This window comes from Equus caballus, chromosome 1, assembly GCF_041296265.1.
Source record: "Equus caballus isolate H_3958 breed thoroughbred chromosome 1, TB-T2T, whole genome shotgun sequence".
NCBI lineage: Eukaryota > Metazoa > Chordata > Mammalia > Perissodactyla > Equidae > Equus > Equus caballus.
The window spans coordinates 171,245,952-171,261,398 of record NC_091684.1 but is presented as its reverse complement, the minus strand read 5'-3'; the positions used below and the strand labels follow the sequence as shown (position 1 = coordinate 171,261,398).

At 38.3% G+C, this 15,447-nt stretch overlaps 2 protein-coding genes across 41 annotated transcripts in view; one reads left to right on the top strand and one right to left on the bottom strand.

The window, feature by feature from the left end:
• Window positions 1-7,219, bottom strand: part of LOC111768548 (X-linked retinitis pigmentosa GTPase regulator-interacting protein 1-like) — a 40,554-nt gene extending 33,335 nt beyond the window's left edge. The window contains exon 1 of the mRNA XM_023621412.2: window positions 5,489-7,219. The gene's annotated coding sequence lies outside the window, so the exon portion shown is untranslated. The remainder of the gene's footprint in view (window positions 1-5,488) is intronic.
• Window positions 7,220-7,402: 183 nt separating this feature from the next.
• The window catches only part of HNRNPC (heterogeneous nuclear ribonucleoprotein C), a 50,533-nt gene continuing 42,488 nt past the window's right edge, over window positions 7,403-15,447 (top strand). For 4 of the 40 annotated variants that reach the window (XM_070240252.1, XM_070240200.1, XM_070240169.1 and 1 more), the window contains exons 1-4: window positions 7,599-7,764; window positions 8,400-8,445; window positions 12,380-12,543; window positions 12,873-12,898. The gene's annotated coding sequence lies outside the window, so the exon portion shown is untranslated. Of the gene's footprint in view, window positions 7,765-8,399; window positions 8,446-12,379; window positions 12,544-12,872; window positions 13,611-15,447 lie in introns of those variants that run through there. The other 36 variants (XM_070240269.1, XM_070240210.1, XM_070240183.1 and 33 more) reach the window with 19 other exon arrangements.

Genomic DNA, 15,447 nt, shown 5'->3' with positions numbered 1-15,447 from the left:
GGTAATTAGTCTTTGGGTGGTGAACATGATGTAACCTACACAGAATTCGAAATATATTACAATGTACACTTGAAATTAAAAAAAAAAAAGAGGGGCTGGCCACGTTGCTGAGTGGTTAGAGTTCTCAAGCTCCACTGCAGTGGCCCAGGGTTTCCCTGGTTCAAATCCTGGGCATGGACATGGCACCGCTCATCGAGCCATGCTGAGGCAGTGTCCCACATCCCACAACTAGAAGGACTTACAACTAAGAATACACAACTATGTACTGGGGGGCTTTGGGGAGAGAAAGGAAAAATTAAAAATCTTAAAAAAAAAAAAAAAGAGTCCCTGATGTGTCAAGGATACTAAGTTTTTTGTATGTTTTCTATTTTGGTTGTTATATATGTTTGCTGTAAGCATAAGTATTTTGAAACAGATTTTAGAAAGAATTTTTTAACAGCATGAAAAAGCTTTATGTACCAGACCTATGCTGTCCAAAACGGTATCCACTGGCCACATGTGGTTATTAGACACCTGAAATGTAGCTAGTGAGACTAAGGGACTGAATTTTTAATGTTATTTCCTTTTCTTTCCTTGCAGTTTTTAAAAAACAGCTTTATTGAGGTATATTTTACACATGCCCATTTCAGGTGTAAAATACAATGATTTTAGTAACGTCACTGATTAGTGCAACCATCACCATAAATCAGTTTAAATAAAATTGGGACACTTTCGTCTACCAATTTTATTTACTTTAAATTTACATTTGAAAACTGATACTTGATTCAGTTATTGAAAACTTTACTCACATAAGCTTAATAAGGCTTTCTTTTGCTTCTCAGAACTCACATAAAGGGGAAGGGCTTTTACTGATCTCTCTCCCATTGCTCGAATCTGCCAATTCAAATTCGTGCTATCTTTCTTTGCGATGTTGTCCCTAATTCAGCATTTCTTCACATTCCCTGAATTTACCATTGTTTGACCCCCTACTACTCTCTTTTCACCATTCCCCAGAAGGGAATGGTAGTCAAGGTTCTTTGGACAATAAGGAAGAAAACAAGGGAGTATGTTCTGCGGTTTTAGGTATCTGAATATAAATTGAGATGACAAGAGGCAGTATTCTGGGGATAAAGTTGTGGAATAGGTAGTAATAAAAGATAAGAGTCATTCTCTTGGAAATGTTCCTCAGACATTAAGAGAAGTCTCCAAAACTGTATTTGAAAAAGTCCCTGAGTAAATTTTATACTATAGTCCCCCCTTAATCTGTGGTTTCACTTTCCGCAGTTTCAGCTACCTGTGGTCAATCATAGTCGAAAAATATTACATGGAGAGTTCCAGAAATAAATGATTCATAAGTTTTAAGTTATGCACCATTCTAAGTAGTGTGATGAAATCTCACGAAGTTCCGCTGTGTCCTGCCTGGGTCGTGAATCATCCCTTTGTCTAGTGTATCCATGCTGTATACACCACCTGCTTATTAGCCTGTTAGGAAAAAACATAGTATATACAGGGTTCAGGACTATCTGAGGTTTCAGGCAGCCACTGTGGGTCCTGGAATCTATGCCCCTCGGATAAGAAGTAACTACTATAAGGGTCAGTCATGTGAAGGATAATTACTTCGTGAGATATAATTTCATATTTGAAACGATCTGGGCCAGTTCATATAGTACGTTTTTAACATTTAGATGTATGCTCAAAAGGTCAATTTCTACCATTACAGTAAAATAATCACTAATTATGAAATGTAAAACTTGTCAACTGAAAAGCATTTTGTAAGCTGTACAAAGATTAGCCTAATGAAAAATCACAGAGGATAAAATCTTGTGCAAGAGCCAGAAGGAGAACAGATGGCAAGTGTGTTAAAGAAGGCTTAACCCACAAGAAACCAAATTTAGGTCATTGCTGGGATGAAAATTAGAACCGGAGCAAAGAAGACAAAGGAAAAGATGTATAAAAATCACTTAGTAGGAAGGAGAAAAAAGAAACTGAGGAAACAAGAAAGAAACAGGAAGTCTTTCTAATTAAGTCATTTATTTTCACAATATGTCCTGGAAGGGCCTAGAGGCCTATATTTTATAGGTTCCATAGCATCTGTACTTAGCTGTAGTAGTACTTAATACAACTTATTATAAGCAATTAATCAAGTAATATTTATTTAATATTTGACTCTGTTCTGAAAGTCAGGGGCCATGTCTATTCTGTTTACTATGTTCTTGTGACCCGGCACAAAACTTGGCACAATGCTTATTATATAGCATATGCTTCACAAATATTTGTTGAATAAATGAGTAGGATTTTTCCACCTTTGCAAATCTTATATTGTTAAAATTTGTAATGGTTATATGCACACATTCTAGAATCAGACTTCCTAGCATGAGTATTTTAGCTCCACCAAAAACTAGCTGTGCTACCTTAGGCAAATTACTTAACTTCTCTGTGTTTTAGTTTCCTCACCTTTAAAATGAGGATAATAAAATTACCAAATGAACTAATTCATGTAAAACACTTAGAAAAGTGCTTGACACATGGTATCTGCTCAATAAAACTTATCTATTATTTTTATTATTATTAATATGAGGATAGCCAGTAACACTTAAAATCAAACACTACTCAACCCCCAAACCACCAAATAGATGTCATAATTCAGAATTTCTTTTATCTCTCTAGTTTTTCCAAGCTTTGTGGATAAAGATCTTTTGCTTCTTTTTTTATTTTTTAATTTTTAAGCTCAGGGTTATGGTTACTAAAATAAAATTTTAAAAGTCCCCGATTACAGATTATAATACTTAGGTAAAAATAAATCCATATATACATCTTTAAAAAATCTTTAAACAGCTATACCAAATAGTTAAGAATGGATGTTTTTGGAGGATGGATCACATAGAGATTTTTACTTTTTCTGTATTTCAAGTTTTTACAATAATCACATATCATCAGAAAAAAGCAAGTAGGATATTTCTATTTGGAAAACTTTAAAATAATAAGAGAGGAAAGAAACCACTGGAAGCCTTGAGAAGGTGTGTATTATCCAAAGTGACCAACAATTTTACTAGCAGTGTGTAAAATCATTTTTGTAGAATCTGTACTCTAGAAGTCAGATTATCATTAATCTATTCTCTGGACTCTATATTCCAAATTCCCCTAGCATGATTTTACCCATTGCCAAAGGCTTTTGGAATGAAAACAGAAATGGGTATAATGAAATGCTATGTCAGATAACTAGTCAAACAATCAACCTGTTGTGGGCCGACCCCGAGGCCAAGTGGTTAACTTAGCGCGCTCTGCTTCAGAGGCCCAGGGTTTCGCTGGTTCAAACCCTGGGCGCGGACAGGGCACTGCTCATCAAGCCATGCTGAGGCGGTGTCCCACATGCCACAACTAGAAGGACCCACAACTAAAAATACACAACTACATACCAGGCGGCTTTGGGAGAAAAAGGAAAAATAAAATCTTAAAAAAAAAAACCAAAACAATCAACCTATTAAATATTGTGATTCACACACACACCAAGTACAAAATGGGGTCCATAAATAAAAGGATTACAGAACAAAACAGTACTATCTTGTTACAGGGTAAACAATGACTACGAAATGAGTTTGAGAAAGGGTGCAAAGCTTAAGAATTGGAACTATGTTATATCTCGTTTTGTGATGTTTAGGTCAACGCCTTGGGCATATAAAACGGTTCAAGTTAAAAAATAACCCACTAAAGTATTGGTTGATTGAAACAGCAGTTGAATGAATCATCATATATTCTTTAAAAGAATTAATTGGGACTTGAGTTGGGTTTTAAAGAATGGTTGGACTATGGGGAAAGGGAAAAGCAATGCGGCCTGTTGGAGTGGGGACAGCGGGGGCTGCCTAGGCATAGGGTCTTGTGGAGGGGATAACATTGATAGGTAACAAGGACCCAGTCAGGGAAGAGCTGTGAATGAAACAATGAAAACACAGGACTGGAATAGAGAGCTATTATAGGATTTTAGTGTGGGAGTCACACAGTAAAAGTGAATGCTTTCAGATGATTACCATGACAGCAGTTTGCAGAATCAGCTTGGGGACAGACTCGATGTGGGAGAAACAGGACGCAGTAAAAGAGTAATGGTCTTGAAAGAGTTGTGTGATATCTGTATAACATTATCTTCTAGGTAGAATATGGTTGTCTGTAGAAGATAGGTTGCAGTCAGAAAGGTCTCCAAATTAGCATAAAGAAGTATAAATAGTGTTGGGTAAATTAGAGAGCTCTGTGAAGTTTCAATTAAGTGCTTTGTCTGGATTCATCAGAGATCACCTCCTTGCTTTCCAGCGGAAGATGCTTATGACATCCCCGGATGATGGAGGATGCAGAGGAAGAGAGGCAATGATGGTTGCACTAGCTAAGTCCTATTTGATTTGTTAAATGGGATAAGGTAGATCGCTGAGGATATGTAGGATGATAGATACCGAGGACAATATTCAGCTAACAGGTAAAAAGCATGGCATTTCATAGCTGTTACTGCTTTTCCTTTCTTCTTCTTGATAGGTGGCTTGGAACTGGAAGAGAAGTTGCAGGGGGTACATTATTCTGGTAATACCTCCAAGCCACATAACACCTTCTTTGAAGAGAATTACTTCTTGAACTAAAAACAAAAGTTCACTTTTGTTGTGTTTTCTCTTTAGCCCAACATAAGGAGTTACTGCTTCTCTGTTTCCTTATCTCTTCCTCCACTCTCCCTCCACTACTGGAGTCTGGCTAATGGCTTTCTTTCTACTATACACAGCCATCCAATAGAAGCATTCACCTTTGAAACTGTAAAGGTGTTTAGAGTAAGCAGAAGAGATCAAGGGAACTTCCTACTCTCCAGCTCGCCAGCCTAGGTTTATAGAGCCTAAAAACTAGACAGTCATGAATGTCTGTCATCAACATGGTGCTTAGCATTCTGCCTTGCATTATGCTATTTTTGTACTTGTTTTCTCATCCTTAGTAAACTTTGAGTTACCTGACAGAGGACTAGTTAATTCTTCATGTATACTCCATTTTCACCCCACCTAGCATAAGAGTGAACTCCTTGAAAACATAAATGCTGTCTCTTAAGGACTTCTCTTGCACCAAATACAGTGCTAGTTAATAAGTAGTTCATGACAATGATCATGCAGTAAAACTGATTTCTGGTAAAATGAAAATAAGTAGTTTTCATTAACATTTTATAGACATTTTTATTCTATGAGAACAATGAATAATAAAACATGTTAGTGTTTATTTGTGTTTACTGACGTCAAGAATTACATGTCTACCAAGCCTCACAGTCTCTGGGTCCCTCTGAGTAAGTGCTATATAAAATATATCATAAAGAAAGGACAGTCTACCTGTTGTCCTGGGAAAATAGTAATTTCCCCCGACAAATAAAAGTTAATGATTAATTAATTTAATATAAATTTAAAACACTCTTTGTTTAAGGTCCTGTGATATGTAAAAAGCAAGGGGAATACAGAGAGGAATAAGAAGAATTAAACTCTGCCACCAAAAAACTTACCATTGGGCCGGCCCCATGGCAGAGTGGTTAAGTTCGCCTGTTCCGCTTCAGTGGCCCAGGGTTTCCCCAGTTCGGATCCTTGGTGTGGACACAGCACTGCTCATCATGCCACGCTGGGGCAGCGTCCCACATGGCACAGCCGGAGGCACTCACAAGTAGAAAATACAACCATGTACTGGGGGACTTTGGGGAGAATAAAAAAAAAAAAACACCATCCAGGAGAGGAGATGAGTGTACAATTAATCACAGTGCTATGAAATAGTTTTAAATAAATTGTAATGTGGCAAATGAGCTGAGGCTTTAAGCATTTGGAGAATGTATTCCTTCTGATTTCTTGTTCAAAGTTGAGTTTGGAAAATACAGAAAAGCACAAGGAAGTGGTGGGGGGGAGCACACACAATTCTCCCACCAGGAGAGACCCATTATTAACATTGTAGTATATTTTTTCTTACATGCTTTTCGTTTTTGCTTTTTAAATTAGCTTAAACCAAATCATGTATATGGCAAAAAATTCGAACAGTATAGAAAGGCATACTACTGAAAAAGGTAGCAGGTTCACTCCCCAAACGTTATGTTGAAACAAATTTCTAGGCCCAAGATGGAGTCTCTCCTGCTGGGTGTGTCATGTCAGCAAGCCAAATTTTCGTGTGCTTGTAAACGCTCTGCTTGACCAGAAACACACTACATCGTCAGCCAATCCCCAAACGCCAAGCTAACTGTGGGCTCTATACTGTACTTATTTCCTTGTTCCTTGATCTTTCTAAATAAGGACAGACATGCAGCCCCAGCCAATCTTGCCCTGTTTCCACCCAGCGGCTTCCACCGATATCTAAAACTGGCTCCTGGCCTCGAGAAGAGAGCTCCACTGCTGGTGAGGCCCTGTACTCTCCCAATCCATGGATTGTCTTCCCTTGAATAAAGGACATCAAAGTCGTTACTAAATTGTTTTAGTTTTGTCATAGGACAGGTAACAGTTTCCTCGCCAATCTCTCTGGAATTCAGAATTAATTCAAAACTAATGCATAAAACTGAATTCACATATATATTATATATACATATATCCCTTAAAAATGTATACAGATGGAATCACGTTATCTAGTGTTTTACACCTTGCTTTCCCTAATGGCACAGAAATCTCCCTCATTCTTAGTGGAGTTGGTCCTATTCCATTGCATGCAGGGCTGCTATACTACAACCAGAGAGCCGAGCAGGTGATGACCCAAACGAGTAGATGGGAGACAGGCCATTTCAGGATGAAGGGAATTAAGAGACCAGATTTGTAGCGGGGAGAGACAGAGGAGTAAGCCTATTTAGTTGGCATGTAGGGTATTAGAGAGATGACTTGGGCCAGAGGATGGGCGCTGTAGTATTCCAGGCCAGCATTTTGGACTTTCCTTACTTTTCGTAGTGGAGAGGAGTAAGGAAGTCAGTTGGTTTGGGTGAGATATGGGTTTTCTAAAGAAGGGCTTGACAGGCTGTGAAGTGGAGTGGTCCATGAGGGAGGTGACATTCAAGTCTAGAACTGAGAAGGGATCTAGAGTTGGAAAAACGGCAGGGCTGGTTAGTATTCTACACATGGCCTCGTCTTCACTGCTCCCACCCTACTCCAAGAAAACTCCTTTCTGTATCCACACTGCACGATGGAGGATTCACTCGGCGCGTCTCCCTTTCCCTAAGCCCGGGGCTGGGGCAGATCCTTCGAGACAGCTGCCTAACAAAACACCGCACTCCTTCCCCACCCCCGCGCCGCGGGAATTCCGAGATCTGGGCGGGCCTTCTACTAGGCGCTCTACAGAGCAGAGATAGGACACCGCGGCCGCCAATCAGACCCCTCAGATGCCCGGATGTGAAGCGGTGCGCGATACAAAGGCGAGTTTCCACCCAGCGCCTCGTCAGGTACAGTGGCCAATAAGCATTTCTCAGGCGATAAATGACAGGAAAAGTAACCAGTTACAAACTAGTTTCTCTCACGCATGTGGAAATTCTCTTCCTTAGTCTAACCCACTACTGATTGTGATTGGACAGAATCGTGAAGAGCGGTAGAACTGTCTAATTAGAAGCGGGAGCGAGAAAAGTCGCAGCCAATAGGAAGATTCCCCAGGAATGGGGCGGGGCCTAGGCCTTCGCCTCGGCGGCAGAGGAGACTCGGGGGCCATTTTGTGAAGAGACGAAGCGGTTGTGGCCGCGTTGCCGACCTCTAGCAGCCCTCGGCTTCTTCACGTAGAACCCGGGAGTGGGAGATTCAGAATCGAATCTCTTCTCCCTCACCCTTCCTGGTAAGTGGAGGGGGCGGAAGCAGGCGAGGCGTTGGGTTCCTCAGGGAGCGCGAGGGGATGCAGGGGAGAAGACGAGGGAATCCTGCCCTCGGTAGAGTAACCAGGCCTCCATTTATTCTCTTTGCGCTGGGGGATTAGGTCTTATGCTGGAGAGAGTTTTGTAGGCCTCAGCCCTTGCGTAGATTGAGCCTAGTGTCCTCTAGGCCGTGATCCGCAGGGGAAATGCGCTTTTTCGCTCTCTTTCTGTGTTAACGGCTATTTTCCTTTCATTTCCTACGACCATGAGGACTCCAAGAGAGATCGTGGAAGGGAAGATCGAGATGCTCATTAATATAGTTGGAGTTAATCTAGTGCCGCTGTTTCCTGTTAAATTTAAAAATTGGGCGGGGGATGGGGGAGGGTTGCCGAGTACATAACGTGCCGCAAGCCTGTAAATGCTGGAGCGTACCGCAGGGCGTAAGAATAATGAATATTCTAACAATGGATTGAATTTTTACTGATTGCTTTTTGTTTGACTTCTCTCTGAGCAGATGATGGACCTCGAAAGTTATTTTCAATTCTGTTTAAGAAAAATATTGTGATCTCATTTACATATTAACAGTAATAATTAAAGCTGGCTTACTTTTTATCTGCAGGTTACAAATCACTTGAAATATTTAAGTTAGTGGAGCTTTGCTTGAGGTAGGTATTACTATCTTTCTCAGACAGAAACTGAGGCGTAAGAGTGTTGATTGCCAGGGTCATGTCAAATCAGTGGAAATAGTAAGGAATTTGACCACTAGGTTAGTCCAGTGGTTTTACCTAGCTATTGGAATACTAGGTACTAAAAGTACTATTACTGTTTGAAATCTTTACAAGAACCCAGTTACAGCAACCACTAGCGGTAACTGGAAATTGCCAAATTGTATTTGGGAAAGATATTTAATTAAGAGAATTGCGTTTGTTATTGATGTATATTAATGTAACGTCTTGATGACCGTAAAATTTGACTTTCAGGATATTCTAGCATTAATTTTCCAGACCATCTAAACTTTGGCGAAAATGCATAATTACGTGGTTTTAAAAGCACGTATTATAGTGCCTCCTATTTGCTAGGTCCTGAAACTTTACTAAAAATTTTTGCTAAGTTTATAAAAATTACATAGGTTCCTGAGTAGTATCACATTCACTTATCCAAGAAATGGCTTTTTTGGTCCTCGTGTAATATTTCCTTGATTTTATTTTTCTTTGCGTTAATTCTCAAAAAAACCTAATGTTTTTAAGCACAATTTAAACCAGTATTACAGGGTAAGTTAATCCCTTAGGAAACCGACTTTATGGAAAATAAAGGTATTCTTATTCTAGATAGCTATCCATTTGTTAATCCCTCACCCTGTAGCTATTTTAATAGGGATCAAAAGCATTGTCTTTAGTTTAAGGCTAAACATGTATGTTTAAATGGGCTTGAAGTTTATCACTCTGCGGAACTGTTAGAAATGAGGTAAGGACAGTGATTGGTTAATTCAGGAAATCGTAGACCTAATAAAAATATTGTTGGCAGATAGAGAAATGTAAGGAATTAATATTTAAGATCAGTTATTGATAAGAGTTGAAATTATTTGAAGGACCTTTTTTTTTTCCTGTCTTGAGGTGTTAGAATTATGGATTCCTTGAGATCGGCATATACTAAGGTAACAATTCCGTTGAGGTAATATTCATCTGTAATGATAGGGCCACAGGATTAATATTTGGATTCTAGATGTGCTTCCAAATAGGTAGACACTAGTAACATTTTCATGTTGGCTAGAGAGGAAGGGTTTAAGTAGGATGACTAAGTTGCAGGTCTTCTGACCTTTTTGTGTTTCCGTGCTCGTGCCAGGGGAATGCTTGGTGTGGTGTTTGCTATTCCTTCTGCAGAGAATTAAACATACCTTATATTTGTGATTAGGTCTCTAGGGGGTTTCACATAGCATGTGACCTTGTCTTGGATGGAATTGTTGTTAGAAACGAACAAGGAATAAACTCCAAAACAGCTAGTTGTTCTAATCTTAAAGATTAGTTGTATTAGCTAGTGAATGTGTGAATGTTAACTGGGTAGTGTGACAGTTGAAAGAATCTTGGCCTAGGAGTTAAGAGAACTGGATTTTAGCCTCTGCTGATTATTAGCAGTGTCAGACAATTAAGTTAATCTTCCTGGGTTTCAGTTTATACTTATAAGGGGGCTTAGACAAGTCTTAACTTCTTTTAATTTCTAGTTTCTGTAACTCAAATCATGTGTTGCCAGGGGGTTGAAAATGTACAAAAATAGTTATATTATTAAAAGCAGTTTTTGTATATTAGTTATCATTAACTGCCTTAATATCATTATTTTAGTCTTCAAGTAATTTTATTAGTAGTTGTTTTTGGGGAATATTAGTTGCTTGTACTTAATATATATACTTATTCTCATTGGGATCAGGGAAGATTATGGTTTTGTCTGTATTAGATTTGCTAGAGAACTGACCATGGTGAGAACCAGAACTGTTAGATGTAATGTAATTGCATGTGTTTTCTTAGTTATTAGAAATTTGGGATTTATAAAGGGAAGGATTGCTATAGGATTTTTTTAAATCTCTTGGTGCATTTACTATGATAAGTTATAATGTTCTTGGATTTATTTTTTATCGATCTTAAACTCTTGACTGTGGTTCTGAACATGAGCTGACATCAGAATCAGCAAGGGGCCTAAGTAAAACAGATTGCTGGGCTCTTCACCCGAGTTTCTGATTAAGTCTAAGGTGTGCCCCGAGAATGTGCGTTTTTAGTAAGTGCCACGTGATGCTGGTTGGCAGACCTTTGAGAACACCCCTTTAGAAGAAGGGATCTAAATCTCCCAGAGGTTTGACAAACTTTAATCCAAGTGTACTGTTAATTGCAAAGCATTACGCTTAAAAGTGCTAAAGTTGTTTGGTCTTTTTTTATGAGTGATAGTTCATCAATTTAACTTAATATCTTGGGAGACATCTTAACTTTGAAAGATGTAAATACTTTTTTTTCATAGTAACTGCTGCTTTTTAAGCTTACATCTTGTGACAAGTGCAGAGATTTTGTTTGTAGATGAGCCACAAAGTTACTTAACATACCCTGAAAATTTTGAGTACTAGGTTCAGGCTGTGACTCCAAATAAGAAAATTGAGTATTTCACCATAACTACATCCCCAAACACTGACTCAAAGAAGGTAACATTCAAATAAATGTACATTTTCTGTGACTTTTTCTATAGTTTGTACATTTGTACAATTTAACACATCGATCCAAGTCTAAAAGTAACTTAGAAGTCATGCCTAAACTTATCTGCATGTTTTTAAAATTTTTTTTAATTTTTTAATTTTTATTTATTTATTTTTTTGCTGAGGAAGATTCACTCTAACATCCATTGTCAATCATCTTCTTTTTGCTTGAGGAAGATTTGCCCTGAGCTAAACTCTGTGCCAGTCTTCCTCTATTTGGTATGTGGTTTGCCACCGTACCATGGCTGACAAGTGGTGTAGGTCCATTCCTGGGATCCAGACCCCTGAACCTGGGCTGCCAAAGCAGGGTGCACCCATCTTAACCACTAGGTGGTGGGGCTGGCCCTTGCATTTAAATTTTTAAAAATTTAAAGTTAAAATTTTATGGTACCTGTTCTAGTGTAGTCATTCATACATAATTGACTCAAGGAACGCTTTTTAAAAGGTCAGCTTAAAATTTTTTAGTTTACTGACTTTTGTAAAGGAAAATAGAACATCATGGCTGAACATTCAAATGTGAGTGCAACCAGTTCATTCTTATTTGCTCAGACCTATGATCTAATTGCACATCTTGTTTTTGGTGATGAAATAATCAGTCCGTCATGTGTGTTGTTATTTAGTGTGGTGTTATGTATCAGATTCTTAGAATTCATATCTTGTAATTACCTATACTAGTTTATCAACAGTGGGACCATGAAACAAATTCCTCAGGAACCATACTTTATTTTAACCTGTTTTATGACATTAAATATTCAGTAGCCATAATAATCTTTTTTCCTCCATCTGTGGTTTTCCATTCTGTCAGTGAGTGGAATAATGTGCTCCTTATTTAAAGCATCTTTCTCCTTAATGTTGAACCTATCAAGTCTTGTGGTTTGATCACTCATTAGTTTTGAGAATAGACGTCATCTCTAGTATGTATCTTCATGGTAGACCGTTCTCCTTCAATCTGTATCATAGGAAAAACTACATGGACTTAAAGTTTAAAACCCATGAATCTACTTACCTTCATAATCTTGATATTTGACATTTGCTCACTTCTTCATCTCTGTTGGCCTGGTTTTTCTATATTTTCTTTGCCCAAACTGCTGATTATCAAGATGAATGTTTGAATGTAGACCTTTTTTTGAGACCCTAAGGAAATCCAGGGGCATAGTTAGTTAATTTAATCACCTACTGATGTTGAAGAATTGTGAAGTCGTCACTGGTAGAAGTGATGATTCTGTAGAGGCTCTCTGCATCCCAGTGCAATGTTATGCATTACCAAAATGTGTTAGATCTCAATGGACAGATGTTTCTGTCTTGGGGGTTTAGGGCACAACATTTCTGAGGAACTCTGACTCAATCTGTCCCTTCTCCTTTCACAGGGCAGCAAGGCGAACCCCATCCCTTCTCACTGGAGCTCAGCTTTGATTTTTAACCTTCCTTCCCCACCCTTCCAGAACACACACATTCCCATTCCAAAACTGATTTTATAAAGACATTTTAAACATAATGACGCAACTTGGTGTGCACTACGGCAAATTTACAGGTGTTTTTTTTTTAATTGTTTCCAAACACGGGACTTGGATTTAAGATGTAATTTTTAAAATTTCTATTTCTATTTTTTCTGCAGCAGTTGGGTTAGAGGAGGAGGAGCCTTTTAGCCTCTCATAAACTGACCTCTCTACTTCCTCGTGTATTTTTAAGATTGATTGATGATGTGGAAAGGGCTTTGCTTGTCTGCTACTGAGAACTTTACCCTTGCGGTTTTTGTGGAAACTGCTTTTGGAAAGAGAAAAGAAATGAACTTTACTGACTTGAATTTTTACACCTCCCGTTTTTCTAATCTGGGCTATTTTTATTTTTGTTTTTTTACAGTGAGATTTTTTTGATCTTCAGCTACAGTAAGTTATTCCAATTTTTTTTTTACATTTTTCCTGACTTTCCGCTGATTTCCTTTTTATTGTTGTTACTAGTTACTATTATTACTTATTATTATTATACTTATGATGGTGATGATGATGATGATAATGACACTGATGATTTTTAACCGGATTAAAATCGAGTTTTTCTGAATGTTTGTAAGAATTTCTCCGGCCTCCTGAATGACTTTGGAGTTTTGCATCTTGGGAGAGAAAGTGAAGGCGTTAGCATTTTTAAGTAGATTGATCACGTAAACCTTTTCTCTCCCAACCCCACCCTTGCCCTCATCCCCTTCCCCATGCGAAAGAATTTTACTGGCTGTTAAGTCTGTGACCTTATTTTTCCTGATCTTTAACTTAACTGTTTTAGAGCATCTCTGGACGTCTGTATTTTTAATTTTTTTATTTTTGTTTTTTTTATTTTTAATCTTTCATTTGTTAAATTTTTAAACTGTGCTGCAATAAAATGTGTGTGGTACTACTTAACACCTATGATAGTGATGGCGTTTTCCCAGAAAGCCATCTTCCTCCTGTTTCCCTTGAAATCCCATCCTGCTTTTCCTGTACACTACCCCTCACAAACCACAAGCTGCAGCAACATGGATGCCCAGCCTGGAGCAGCAGCAGCCAGGATGACCTGGAGCCAGGGGGGCCTTCGGAACAGATGCACACCCTTCCTGGGTGATGGTAAGAGGTGTGAGGTCCACTTGGTTTCATTGCAAAGACTAGGAAATACACCCATTTAAGTTTAGTTGATGTGGTGTAGGTGATAGCTTTGTAAATGTTTGGGTTAAGGCTTTTTGTGTGTGTCTCAAAAGATGTTTCCCAAGGAAGGCCACTTCAGTTTTTTTGTAAAGTAATGGAATTATGAGTCCCTAATTAACTTGGGCTGATTGAGAGCTTTTGATAATTGAAAAGAGCAGCTGAAGTTTACATATACTTTAGGATGAAAATGACTTTTTTTTTTTTAATAATTAGCAACAACACAAGGACATAGTGGGCAGTCCTTTTTCTTACACGGTTGCCAGTTAGTAAAAATTGTGTCATTTGGAGTAATCTTCCTTGAGTTTGTGACAATGATTTTGGATTGTATTCTGTTTAGTCTGTTTTTATCATTAAGATTTAACGTGACTCAAACCACAGGAAACATGCTGTAATATTAAAATGCTATCTCACTGGAAGGTTTTTAAAAAAGAAAAGGATAGTTAGGCTTTTTAACTTCAGAAAGGGAAATCTATTCAGTCTCTGGATCCAGATCAGGAAAGATCTAGGGGTGACCTGTTTTTCAGTGATGACTTGTGGCCCAGGTAGATAGTGTGGAATCCAGTGTATTCCAAAGGGTGATAGGAAGGAATGAATCTGGTCTATTCACAAGAATAATGCAAAAATTAGTAAGGTTATGGATAGCCAGAGTTGAGAATTTTAGCAACTTGTAGTATTTTACCCACAAGAGTGGAATACTTTGATTACTCAGTTTAGATTTGCTATTATAGATTTTGAGCTGGGAGATAAAGTAGAATCATTTTTAAAGGCATATTCAGTGCTTTGATACTAGGGTAAATTACATACTTGACCCTTTCCCTTACTCATACTGAAAAAGTACTAAATTTAATTAAAGTGAACTGGAAACAATGGGAGAAAGTTAAGTAAAATGTCCTGAGGTTATCTGGTAGAGCAATGGGAATTTTTCTTTTATAGGTCCAAGTTTTATTGTTGCCTTCTCTTGTGTGAAAGTTATTTCTACCTCTCTGTTGCTCTCTGTCATTGTGTGGCTGCTGTTCGCTATAGGTTGAGTTTAATTTATTCCTTATTTGTTAATTCTACAAATCCATTTTTTTGTGGGTCATGTTTCTAGTTTTGGGGCTACAGAAAGGTATAGTAGTTCTTCAGGGATTCGGTCTCATGAGGGAGACAGATGAATGAGATAACGTCACTGTGTGATTAGAGGTAAGCACAGAGCCCTGCAAAAATGGGTACCTAATTGATTCTTTTAAGAGGTCAGGAAATGGCTTGTAAGAGAAAGGGAGCTGAACTGAATCTTAGAGAGTTAAGGCCAGATTATAAACAATTAATGCCATGCCAAGGAGTCATTTTATCCAGAAACCAATGGTGAGCTATTGAAAATTCTAAACTGTGGAGTGACAACAGATTTTCATTTTTAGAAATGTCGTTCTGTTAGCATTGTGGAAATGGCTTAGAGAAGAATGAGTTTGGAAGCAGATGATAAATAAGGAAGATGCTAAAATACGAGGAATAGTAATGACCTGGCTGGTCAAAAGCAATGGTATTGGGATTGGAGAAGAGGGGATAAATTTAGAAGGATTTGGTGGTGGCTCTTAGAAGAGTGAGGGCTCAGCATGACTCCCAGATTTCTAGCTTCTTGGATGGGGATAGATGTCGGGTAAAGAAAGGGGGCAGGTTAGGGTAGAGAGTAAGAGAAAGCAATTTAAACACTGATGTTTGAGATGTTCTTAGAACACTCAAATAGAGATGTTTGTTCATTAAACATTTGAGTGCTTATTCTGGAAACC